We start from the raw sequence: 13,157 nt of genomic DNA, 5'->3' as shown, positions 1-13,157 counted from the left end.
TAGACCGGATCATAGGTCCTAGAGTTGACATGTGAGCTGACTTCATATTAAATATATGGAATTGAGATTTTGATTTTTGGGATTTTTACGTATTGTATTTTTAATTGTTGATTTCTTTGACCTCGGCGTGTGGGTGAGTAGCTCAAGGTTTACACCGAGTGTTAAGCAGTTCTTTAAAAGAACTTTTGATAGTATGACATTGACATTGAGATGGATATTGTTACTAGTATTGAGTTATGCGGCCTCTGTGCCAAGTTATGTTTTACGGTCCAGTCAGATTGTGGTTATTGAGTTAGTTATATTGTTTCGAATCGATATTGAGATGGAAATATTGTCTTGCGGTTTATCTGCCAGTTCACTCACCCTTGTCCTTGTCTTTATTTCAACGATGAGAATAAGATACGTGGTTACTTTGGAGTTTTATATTATGAGACAGAGTAATGAGTAAGACAGAGTAGTGAGTTGAGATTTGTTTAATTATGGTGGCGAGAGATGAGTATTATATTATGGAATTAGAACGGAGTTGGTTGAGGTACATATTAGTAATGGGAAGTGTTTTTATTATTCTCTGTGTTTATTTTTATTTTTACGTGTATGGGTTTCCATGCCATAAACAAAATTAAGCTGCTTATATTGACGTATTATCTGTTACTCAGCTTTCCGGCTGGCATGTTTTCTCCCTTCTAGGCTACTCGTCATGGGGGTAGTTCCTTTTTGTCTTCTGGTTTTATTTCCAGGTCTTCCGCTGCGGTTTAAAGGGATTTTCAAGTCAAGATTTTATTTTAATACTTTGTAAAGTTTTCGGATTCATTTGTATCATTTTGTTTTAAAAAGGATTTGTAACGAGACTTTGTATATTGATTATAATATCCCCGTATTTTGGTGAGCTTTGTATGTAAAAGTTAGTTTTAATTTAGCCAAAAATCAGGGGTTTTACAAACGCACTGCTGCCTCACATTGGCGGATTTGCGGTGTTTGAGAAAACATCGTTGTTACCCTTGTGAATATCTCATATGCATTGAGGGAGATACAACGAAGCTTGAGACTAGAAGCCATGGACCATATCAAGACATTCTTGAAATTGTTCGAGATCTTCATATGGTCATCATAGGCGGTCCGTGCCGGTGTAGTAGCCCTTGGTTCGAGATCGGAGGATGGGGATTCAACCAAGTAGCAGAGCACGTTTTCGGATACCGCGTCGCTTTTTATGGTTGACTCCCATTCGACGAAATTACTTCCGTCATCTTTCAAAATATTCTTGTCCATTACGGACCTTAGCCATGAGTCTTTTCCAAGTTGAGTTGTGGAAGATGGCGTTGTCATTGCGAGTTAAAGACTACAACAAAATAAGGAAATATAAACATTCAATGTTTTAATAATTTACTTGTAAAACGATTTTATCAAGTTATAGCATTTATATATTGATCCCTTAGGAAATTATGTATATGATTCCGAGATCTGCTTTTAGATAAAAATGGTCATCTCATGCCACCTTTATGTAAAAACGGTATGTCAACTTTTAACTAATTCTACCCTTAGAACTCTCGGTTGACGGATTTCAACTTAATCCATCTCCTAGTCCCGACACAACTCTTATTCCATTGAGTCCAACCCAATTTTGGCATGTGATCTCATCACCCTACTTACCCGAGGTAAAAAGGGTCCACGAGCGTGGTTTCCCTAATGAACATGGGATTCATAGGTGTTACTTATTGGTAAGGCTTATCTCAATTATTTAAATATGTGAGAGATCTTGTCAATTTAGTTATTAATTCTCCTATAAGTGAACTAAGTCGGGATTTGTGAATAACCTTTAATTGACGATCGCAAAATAAAATAAATGCATGTGCGGCGATATTGGTATGAAGGGCAAGAAAAATATAAACATGCAAATGATGAGTCATAATTATATTCATATTTATGCCTCCTCTTAATTACGTTTGATACGGTTTTCGTGCTAGTTTATATCATTTACATGCCTTTTATGTTAGAATGTCGATACTTCCGCTTTTTGATGTTTAATGCTGGAATGATGCATTATAGGAGCAAAGGAATGAAATGGGCATTGCGGAGTGGGTATGAAGGGATACACTAAGCATGGCACGAGAATCCAAAAGAATGAAGGAAGAGAAGTTAAGAAGAAAACACGAAGAAAAGAGCTTCAAACTAGTAGTGCCTACTTTGAAGAGACATATCTCGAGTGCTACAACTGATTTTTAAGTGATTTCAATTGGAGGTGAAATTTTATCCTCTTATCTTTAAAACGCCGCAAAAATCGCTTGTTTCTAACAAGTAAGGAAGAAATGGCGGACGTTTGAAGTTCAATGTGCAAAGGAGGAAATTGATGCCTCGATCGAGTACAGTGAGGCTCGATCGAGGAACCTCCATAATCGATCGAGTACACCTTGGGCTCGATCGAGGAATCTCCATAAACAATTAAATTTGCAATGTCGAGAGTTGGGGTATCTGAGAATTGGTGCCTCGATCGAGTGCACCTAGACTCGATCGAGGAACCACTAGTTTCCATAATATTTCGCAAACTTCCTTAAGTCGGTTATGACTACTATAAATACCAAAACTCGTACTCTAGGTTATATTATGCATTATTTTACATAGGTTTAGTATAGCTACCTTACAAAACTCTCTCAAATACTTAGTTTAGTTTATTTATTGTTCTTCCTTCCGGATCTAAACATTGCTATTTTACGGTATTGTTCTAATCTTTCAATAATTACTATTTCAATTACTTGTTCATCTTTTATGTTCTTAATTATGCTTTCTTATATCATTATTATTGTTATTGTTATTAGTATGAGTAGCTAAGCCTTTAATCTAGGGTGAAAGGGGATCTAGGTTGTTAGAAGGGGATTAAACTAATGAATTGATAGTTAATATTGCTTATTTATTGTTGTTCATGTTATTGTTCTTCATCTAGTAAATTAATTACTCGCCATGCTTAATTGACTAGTATAGCGAATTGAGACTTTCACCGACTGGGTTAGAATCAATATAGACCACAATAACTGAATAAAGATAATTTAATGATAGCGATTGCATGTTAAATTAGATCTAAAGGAATATTGAATCGATCGATCATATAACCTTAAGCAACATAATTAGCTCTATCAATGAATTAAATCACACTCCGTATGACTGCCTAGTGAACCTGAATCCCTAGACTCTTTAATATTATTGTTATTCATCATTATTTTACATTGTTATTAGCTGTTAGAAATCAAATCAACAAACCCCCACAATTGGTTACCTTATGACAATCTAAACATCAACAAACTAGATAATCACCGCCTCCCTGTGGATTCGACCCTAACTTACCGCTAGCTAACTTGTTAGTAATAGTATAGGATTTATTTTGATTAAGGCAAACGACTGAAAATAACTTTATCAGCAAAAAAAAATAAATCTTAGTATGGCCACCTAGCTAATCAAATTAACTATATAATTACAAATTCGGAAACCAACTCCTTGGTCCCTTGCCTCTTCATTGGAACACCTTCCAAAAATTGCATTGTCTTGTGGGATTTGGAACTCCTTCCAAAATGGCACCGTCTCGAGAAAACGTCGATCTTCATTATAAGTAGTAATAAAAATAGATACAAATGAATACAAAGCAATATTTATTATACATTTGATCTAATAAAAGAAAATAAACTATTAACAATTAAAAAACGGTAATACGAGATGGCAATTAAATTACAAACGAACCGTTATTCCCTTCATTATGGGTAATAACTATTATAAATAAACTAGGTCATACTAGGTACAAATTGCATAAATAATTAAATAAATGACATTAATTAATTCAACAATAAAACTATAAATAAAATGGTGTAAATTTTATGCCAAAATCGCCCCTAAGCACAATCATAAGTATCTAGCTCGGTTTTGTGGAATTTATCGATTCTTAACCATTAAAAATCAACACTTAAGTCATATTTAAGCTCAAACTATTGTACAAACTGTTTTATCACTCAAAAATTAATCCCCACTAATTTTTTGATAATTAATTAGTTTGAATTGATATTATATGCTAATTATATCAGTTTATCATAACTCTTATGAAATATATCAAAAATAATTATAACCATTACAAACATTTGAAATAAAAATTTTGTATATTTTGGAACATTTTCAGGGACCCAAAAAAGCTAAAAATATTTTCCAAAAAATTCGAATTAATTTTGAGAATGAAAACATCCATATTTATCGGTTTTTATCAAATAAAAACCAATAAACATCAAAAAGAGGTGAAATCAATTTTTAAATTTCACTTTTAACTTTTAAATCATATTTTGGAATATAAAAAAATTCTCATGCCCAGAAAATTTCGTTCCATATTTTTGAACATATTAATCCCATTTTGTCGATTTTTAACCATTAAAAATCAATAAACATGCAAAACTCAATAACAAATTACGAAATTTTACATACACTATGTAACACGTGCATGTGAGACATATAAAATTTTTATGGACAGAATAAATATGTAACTATTTTTAGTCAACTCTTAACCAAAATATGGCATTATTATTGACTCGGTTTAATATAAAAATGATAATAAATAACAAAATAACTCCACAAATCGCCAAATTTGACCACAAAAATTTTAAGATCAGTAGGTATACATGCAATAAAAATTTCGTGCCAAAACACTTCTTAACACAATTTTGTTAATTTTATTAGTTATCTCATAACATGATAAAAATGCCTGAAATAAACATGCATGCTACAAGCTAGCTCTAATACCACATGAAAGTCAATAGACTATTTTAGTCGTATTTTGCGCAAGGCTGGAAATACGACCAGGGTAGAATAGTATGAGGGTTAACTAGTATTATCCTATTTTGATGTTATCGTGATTGTATCTTTGTAGGGTTGATTACAACGTAAGTAGAAACGAACGTAAATGTAATAAACAATAAAAGGGAATATGACATGAAGATTTATACGTGGAAAACCCTTTAATAGGAAAAAACCACGGGCACCAAGCCAGGAGAGGTTTCGCTATAATATTTGGACAATAATTGTATCTTAAGCTTAAACAATGTATTTTTGTTCTAAGTATTGGAATAGCAAAGTTTGTAATCTTTTCTTGTGTGGTAGTACGTGTTAAGATGTGTCTTCAAATGGTCTTCAGTCTCCTTTATATATTAATCTTCACATATCCGCATAATCTTCCTCTTTAATGACATAATATTCTCCTTTAACGACTCCATTGATTGCTGTCTTTAATGCGCCTAATTAGCCAGATGAATGCTCCATAATTATGATCAATTATTCTCCTTAATTGCTGATTTAATTACCATAATTATATGATAATTATTCCATATAATGTTTGCTGACTTGGTCAACTAATATCCTCATATTTGACCGTTGTCCTCTCCTGTCTGGTGCCAAGCCTGAGTTATCTTTAGGCTTCTATCCTGAACGTCAGGCCAGGGCATAATTGTACCCTGAACATATCGTGGAAATATCAGGCTTAACAATTGCCCCTTTATCTTCTCATTATCGCTTAGTCAGGTCAGTAATGAGAAGATAAACATCATTAAGTAACTTGCCTCAGACGGTTGAGCGTGATTATTACAAAGAAACGGCTAGTTGATGTAAATGCGATAAGTGTCTATTTACTGTAACTTCCTAAATAATTGCGTGCAACTTGCAGTAACCCTAGGTTTTTACCACACTATAAATATTCTTTTTACTCTTGTTTCATTCTTCACCAAAAACTCGTACAATTCTTCTGAAATTCTTCTAATTTCTTCTTTAATCTTCATCTTCAACCTCCGTTCATCCTCCCTCAGATTACCAGAAAATAAGACAATGGTTGTAAAAAGGAAATCACCAGGGGAGCACTTGCTTCTAGTACTCCTGACGTTCCAAACCCTGAGCAAATTTCTGAAAATAGACCCGAGTCTTTTGAAATCCCATCTGGTACTCCTGCTATGGAGATGGTGTCTATCTTTCATTGCGAATTTGAATTTAAGCCAACAAAGGCACTTAGCGAGCACTTTAGCCTTACCAAACGCCTTAAACCTGAGTTTGAGGGTATTTTGAAGGATAAAGGTGTTATCCCTGCTGATTGTGAGGTCTGGATTCCTGAAGATTCACCAATTAGGGCAGACTGGCTCGTCCGGGCTGGTTTTGTATTCATGACTGGCCTTTTAGGGCTGGTTGTATATTGCCTCTCTCTTCTTTGATGGTGGAAGTGATCAAGGAGATTGGTGTTCCGCCGTATCAGATCATGCCTTCAGTTTAGAAGGTGGTTCATTTAATCGAATTTCTGTGTGGGAAGCATAACCTGTCCTTTACTTTAGGTGACTTGAAAAGTTGCTATCTTTTGAAGACCCATATCCCTGGTAGGGTTAATTTCAAGGCTAGGCCCTCGACTACTCCTCTTTTCAGCAATTTGGATAGTGGTTTTTATAATAATTGGGTTGCTGGCTATATGTTCATCAGGACCAATTCTATTGGGCCTGACCTGGCGTATCTCAATTATGATGCTTGCATTGCTGGTAAGTTCTTTGTTATTTTGTCTTCCCTGCACATGTTTTGTTAGCAAAAAAGGAAAGCAGGATATATTTAACAGAGTGTACCTTACTTTTCAGTGGATAAGTGGGTGTGCAATGTAGATTATCCTTCTAAGAGGGTAACTGCTTTCTTGGCTCTCCCTTCTATTAAAAGGTCGTGGCCATATTGTAACGGGGCTGCTTATTTTCCACGTTGCTTGAAAGCTGAAAATGTCCCCAGGGCTCTCAAGCCTACTGAGGTTTCTATTTCTAGTGGTGAGGTTTCTCTCTTTTGTTCTTTTTCTCAGGGAAATCTGTTTATAGCGACTTCATATTTATTGATGATATAGTGTCTCGTGTTGTAGCTACTAGGTTATCCTCTCGGCGTGGCAGGTTTGGTAAGGCTAATCTAAATGACAGGCTTGCTCAGATCAAGAAAGAAGGTTCTCAGGGTAGTGGTGGTCCTTGTACTGATGCTGACAAGCCAATTAACTTGACTGATGTGCTTGTTGTCCCGGTTACTCCTGTTGCACCATCTATTGAGACGTCGTCGGCAGCTCAAAAGAGAAAGCAGGATGCTGGTGGCATTGCTCCTCCTATTAGGGAGGTCAAAGCCAGGGCAGATTACATGGATGCTGTTAGGGAGAAGATCTAGAAGTTTGTTGCCTCTATTTCTCCTTCAACCCTGACAATGGACCATGTTGAATCTTCCACCAAGGCAGTTGCCGGGGTGGATCATGCTGTCAATCTTGTGACAGACGCTCTTACATCCCTGGGAGAGGTACCTTGATTCTTCTCTTTGCCTCCTTTTTCCTTCTGACACCTTCTTGATTTATGTTATTGATAGTTGATTTTATCTTCATGCCCAGGCTGCGATGACATGCCTTCTCAATTCTTATCAATCTTCTTCACTGGTAGCCAGGGTCAATTCACTTGGCCCTGAATTTGATAAGCTGAAGTCTGAGTTTTCCTTTACTCAGGCTGACTTAGCTGCTGCCAGGGCTGATTTGAAGAGGGCGCAGATTGAGCGTGATGCTGCCAAGTTGGAGGTTGGATCAGCCAAACAGCTGTTGCAAGAGGATTTGGAGAGGAGTGAGGAGCTCAACATGGAGAAGGATGACTTGGAAGGCAAGATTGATGCTGCTGCTTTCTACTTCTTTGTCAGGGGGAAAGTTGCTTCAATGAGTGAGCCTGTAGAGGCTAAAGCCGAATGGGACCCGGAAGCTGAGATAGCTTTAGCTGCTAAGAGGTATCCTGACCTGCACAACCTTGGTGAAGAAGAGGAAGTGGATTCTCCAGCGGAACAGGATGTTGAGGTTGCGAAGAAGGTTGAGGGTGATGTTGTAACACCCCCCATATTCAGAGGAGCCTTAACTAGGCCTTCCTTAGGATATAAGGGCGTTACCATCCCGGTTGCCCGGGGAAAGCAATAACCAAGTGTCGATAAAAGAACTATTAAGTTACACTACAAGCGATTTAAACCAAAATACGATACAAAGGTACAACTCAAAGACTACTCGCTAAGACTGCCATATCTCGTGAGGACTCATCCCTGCCCGGACTCCAGCTATCATCAACACCAATACCTGCTAAGACTGACTGCTCACCATAAGGGATCACGGCAGACACATAACAAACAAACAACCACACAAGGTCAGTACTGAGATAAGACACAACGATAACAACTACAACTACAACACAATACGACGCTATCAGTCTCGTACACGCAAACACAACAATCCAACCAACCTCTGTCACTGACTGTCCACTGGACCAGCCCTGTTAGTGGGGGACCGCAGCCGTACCCACCAAATCCCCGCTCATCATACCGAGCAATAACCCTGTCCATTAATGTGCACATCCCTTCTGTGGCGGGTTCCACAAAAGGCGAAACTAGGGCGTGAAGCCACTCCCGCAAGTGACCCCACTCAGCCGAGAACGCATCTCGAGAACCATCAACAACGATCACCACCACAATCACAACACAATACAATTACTATGTCAAGCAATCACAATACTACCACAACGATCGACACACTAGACGATCTACAGAAACTGAGTAGGCGAACCTACCTTTAAGCCATCGCAACCAATCCATGCCGACAGATAACATGTCCAGCGATCAAGCAACGCCTATAACCAGAATACAATTCTAGATTACTAACAAGCAAACCCTAACCATGATGAATAAGGACACGGATGATGATTATGACATACCTATAGGGAGAAACTCAACAAAAGACCGCTACCCGACTCAAGAGACGCTCTCCTAAGGCACAAGGATCTTCACAAAGGCTTCTATGGAGGTTTTGAGGTGAAAGGAAGGGAAAGAGGCGAATGAAAGGTAGGAGGAAAGTGGTGGAAGTGATATGCGGATTTAAAAAAACGCGATATAAAACCCTCGCTGAAAACTAGGTACTCGATCGAGTACCCAACATACTCGATCGAGTAACCCCCTACTCGATCAAGTAACCCAGCTACTCGATCGAGTAGCCTCTACTCTATCGAGTACCACTTTTAACACGCAACCCAAGACGACTTCCGCACTTACTTCTAAGACTATTCCCGCTCCCAAGGTCAGTCAACGCTGGTCAAAGGGTCCCTGAAAGGACGGGTATTACAGTCTTCCCCCCTTAAAAAGAACTTCGTCCCCGAAGTTCAACTCACCTCTCCCGCCCACGACACGGAACCAACCCAATCTCACCAATCTTCCCGGTCAAACCATTACCTCTTGCAAATACCATTCCCCCCCATGTCATCATCATCACCGTTCACACTTATACCTATCGATTCCTACCACTATCATGCAAGCGTTATCGCCGTCAACCGTTATTCTATATTTATATATATAAAACATCTGACTCGCAATGCGAATCGTCACTTACGGTCACCCAACATATAATAATCACTATCCAACTATCAATCTAGCACGAGTCTCATATCCACTTTTATGTGGTACAACTAATGCCACCGCGTTACTTGGCAACGTGATTCAAATACGATTCATCGCACTATAACTATTTTTCCATAACCGTCTTTTGAAACATACAACCACACTCACTTTAAAGAACTAAAGTAATTCGTTATACTAAAGTAGAACACAACACCACAATATTATAAACAACTACTAACAACATTATAAACAAGCAAAACATTATTCAAAAGCAACCTTTTTATTTCGCGACATTACTCTTCCCCTCTAAAAGGGAACTTCGTCCCCGAAGTTCACCACCCAAATTACCACGCATTTTACTTATTATTTGATTCATGTCATGGGTTAAAACATGTTATCTATCGTGGACATTACGCGTTAAGCACAAACTCGTTAAATTAGCAATTATACACTAACCACCGGACTATTTAGACGCCGTCTAGAAGGCACGTTACTATGGTATGCACAGGTGTGTGAGAAGATATAATTCCGATAAATAAGTCGTAATAAGGCGTATGCAACATTAAAGTACAAGAAACTATCGCTGCTTCACTAGTTGTGACAACTACGCTTATAAACTTCAAGCACGACTTCCAGCATATGAATTTAACGGTTCAAAGGTGTTACTACGCACTAATAACCACATTAAACATTAAACTTGCCATTATAAAACAATTGAACATTTTTAATCTTCGAAAACCTACTGTAACAGTGCTACTCGATCGAGTATGTAGCGATACTCGATCGAGTATGTAGCGATACTCGATCGAGTGCCATGCTACTCGATCGAGTGTCTTGGCTACTCGATCGAGTAGCCCAAAGATCAGAAACTTTTCATCCCGTCTTCCTGCAGCTACTCGATAGAGTACGGGGTACTCTATCGAGTACCTACAGGCCAAAGCCTTATAAAACCTGTCATAAATCACGTACATGCACATCATTGTCACATAAAGATCGAGTCGGGATGACTTCCCCGACCTCTAACATCCTGCAACAAGTAAAGGTATCAAATCCGGCCTTATGGCCAACAATACAAGTCTAACAAAGTCTCAATAAAACAACTACTAAAGTCTAACAACAATATCACCACCTAACATCAACTACTATCAACAAAGATAAGAACAAGGAGTATCACTCCTCCTGCTGCTGCTGCTGCTCGAACATCACCTCATCATCACCACCACCAGAAGTACCTGCTCCCGATGTCCCAATCCCCGTGTCCACTCCTGCTTCTGCTCCTGGGCCCACGTACCATGGAGTCAAGCCTCCGTAGGGGAAGGACTGAGGTGCCCCCCACGTCGACTGATCCACCCCGTAGGAGTGGAAAACCCCTGAATAGTTCCCAACTCCACTCCACCAAACTGGATGCGGTCCCTCGGTCCCTATCCCCTGAGCGTACGCCATCTCGTGCATGTTCCGGAGTGTCAAGGTAGATGACACTCTCTCCGCTGTGTAACGGATCGCGTCTCCGGGTGTCGAGGTAAGGGCGGCATGGAAAAGACTGCTTTGTGGGTGCTACTGGCCGTGGCCTAGTCTCCGAGGCCCTCTCCCTCACTCGACGGGGTCCCCTCACCACTCTGGGTCTCTCCACCACCCGAACTCCCGCATTCTCGCCCTTCGTCGGCTCCGGCATCTCCTCGAGGATGGCGCCGTCGATGAGGTAGGTCCGTAGGCGGCGGGTCTGTCATCATCCTCCTCCTCCTCCTCATCGGAGTCCACCGTCACTCTGCCGGCTCCAAAGGCTCCGTGGGTGGGAGGTGCTCGGAGCCGGAACCTTCATCCAACTCATGCCCCACACCCTCCACGCTAGGCTACCGTCAGCCAAGGTCCTCAACCATTTCAGGTCGAGATAGTAGTCACGATCCATAGTAGGCACTGGGGTAGCTAGAGGCACGTACTCCGAAGAAGCCTCAAAAGAGGTTCGCTTTTCAGCTAACCGAGTGGCAATAGCGCCACAACTCAAGTACCGGGAAGAGGAAGAAGCCATCAAGGCAAGGGCAACACAAACTATAGAAGGAGCATTAAAGACCACTTTCCTGGCCCGCTCCGGGTTGAGGTAAGACATCAGAAGTAAGACCTCATGATTATTCAATTTACTGATATCCTTTCTATCATAGAGGAGGTTCGAAAGAGAACGGAGAAAGACTCTCAAGGTAATATGTTGAACGTCATTAATCAGCATGCTGCTCGAGGTGGGAGCTTGCTTCCCAGTCAAGCAAGGCATTAGGCGGCAGACGCCGCACTCAGCTGGGATGTCGGTGATAGAATCCTTGGGAGGCTTAGCCAACCCAAGGTGAGAAGCGAACAAGTCCATTGTTAACAGAAAAATGGTGTTCATCAACCTAAACTCAACAGTCTGGCCCGCTGGGTCATAGTTAAAAGAGCTCATGAACTCTAAGGTAAGAAAAGGGTAAGTATGCTTCCTCAGCCTATACAAACCCGTAAAACCCAAGGTCTCGAATATGTGACGGACATCCGTCTCTATCTCCAGCTCCTCTAACACAGTAGTGTCTATACACTTCGTAGGTCTCATTTTGCGTTTTTGTAAGGCTACAAAACGCTCCCTCTGCTTGAAATCAACAAAAACAACTGTAGGGTGTTCGGGGACTGCGGGTACCACAGTCCACTCCCCTCCCCCATCTCAGGTGGGTTACCCCTCCCCCGCTTACTTTGGCGGAGTCCAAGGTTCAGTCTTGGCATCTGCTTAAGGCATATGTTCAAGCAACTTATATAAACATGCAAGTATTGATTTCATGTAATTTGATTTCACATACCCAGCTAAGTACACAATTTCACCAACAATTTGACATGAGAACCACATAATTCATGCTATTAACCTTGAATATCACACTACGTACACACATTCGTCAACGGTTTCCAAATTTTAACATCCAAGCTCAGATTATTACTACTCATACGCCATAGTTGTGAGAGGAATTATCATGTTGATTACATATGCTCAACAAATTTGATTATCCTAGCATGCCTCTAAATGTTGTTCCCAACACACTTTTAATCACATATGAGTCATCCTTACTAGTTCATGGACAAGAATAGCTTAGAACATATCATTATCACCCTTCAATATTATGAACAACAACTCAACTAAAATTTTCAGACGGTCTTTACAGCTGTGATAATCTTGGCATATTTTCATCAATTATTGTTTCTATTTTCATATTGAAGTTCAACTCATACTTATACTGTCAATTACAACATCAATTTTCAATTATAAATCACGAATTTCCATTTGAGGCACTTTTAAGACGGAGTTTTAAGGCAACTTTCTAAGGGTAAAATCATAAAAATCTATCCTTCCACATGTTATAAACAATACTTACGGCTCAATTCTACCATCTAACCATTGTAAAACAACCAAAAATCAATTTCAATTTCGGAAACCCTAGAAATTTCGATTTCAAATTTTGCAATTTCTAATCTAATTTACTGCAATTAGTCACCAACAAGCATGAAAAGGAGGCATGAGAATCATATTTCAACCATCACAAACAACAACCTACCCATGTGAACCGAAAATTTCAGATTATTTCACCATTCTTACACATTCAAAGCAATAAATCGCCTAAATTATGAAGGAAAGCATACCTTGATTGATTAACAAAGTAAAGAAACGAAATCAAGCAAAGAAATTAGCCCAAGAATCACCACTAACCCAAGAGAAAAAGAGAATTTGAGAGGAA

The sequence above is a fragment of the Silene latifolia genome, chromosome 3 (genome assembly GCF_048544455.1).
Source record: "Silene latifolia isolate original U9 population chromosome 3, ASM4854445v1, whole genome shotgun sequence".
Classification (NCBI taxonomy): domain Eukaryota; kingdom Viridiplantae; phylum Streptophyta; class Magnoliopsida; order Caryophyllales; family Caryophyllaceae; genus Silene; species Silene latifolia.
The sequence above is the reverse complement of the archived record's forward strand: the minus strand, read 5'-3'. Positions refer to the sequence as shown.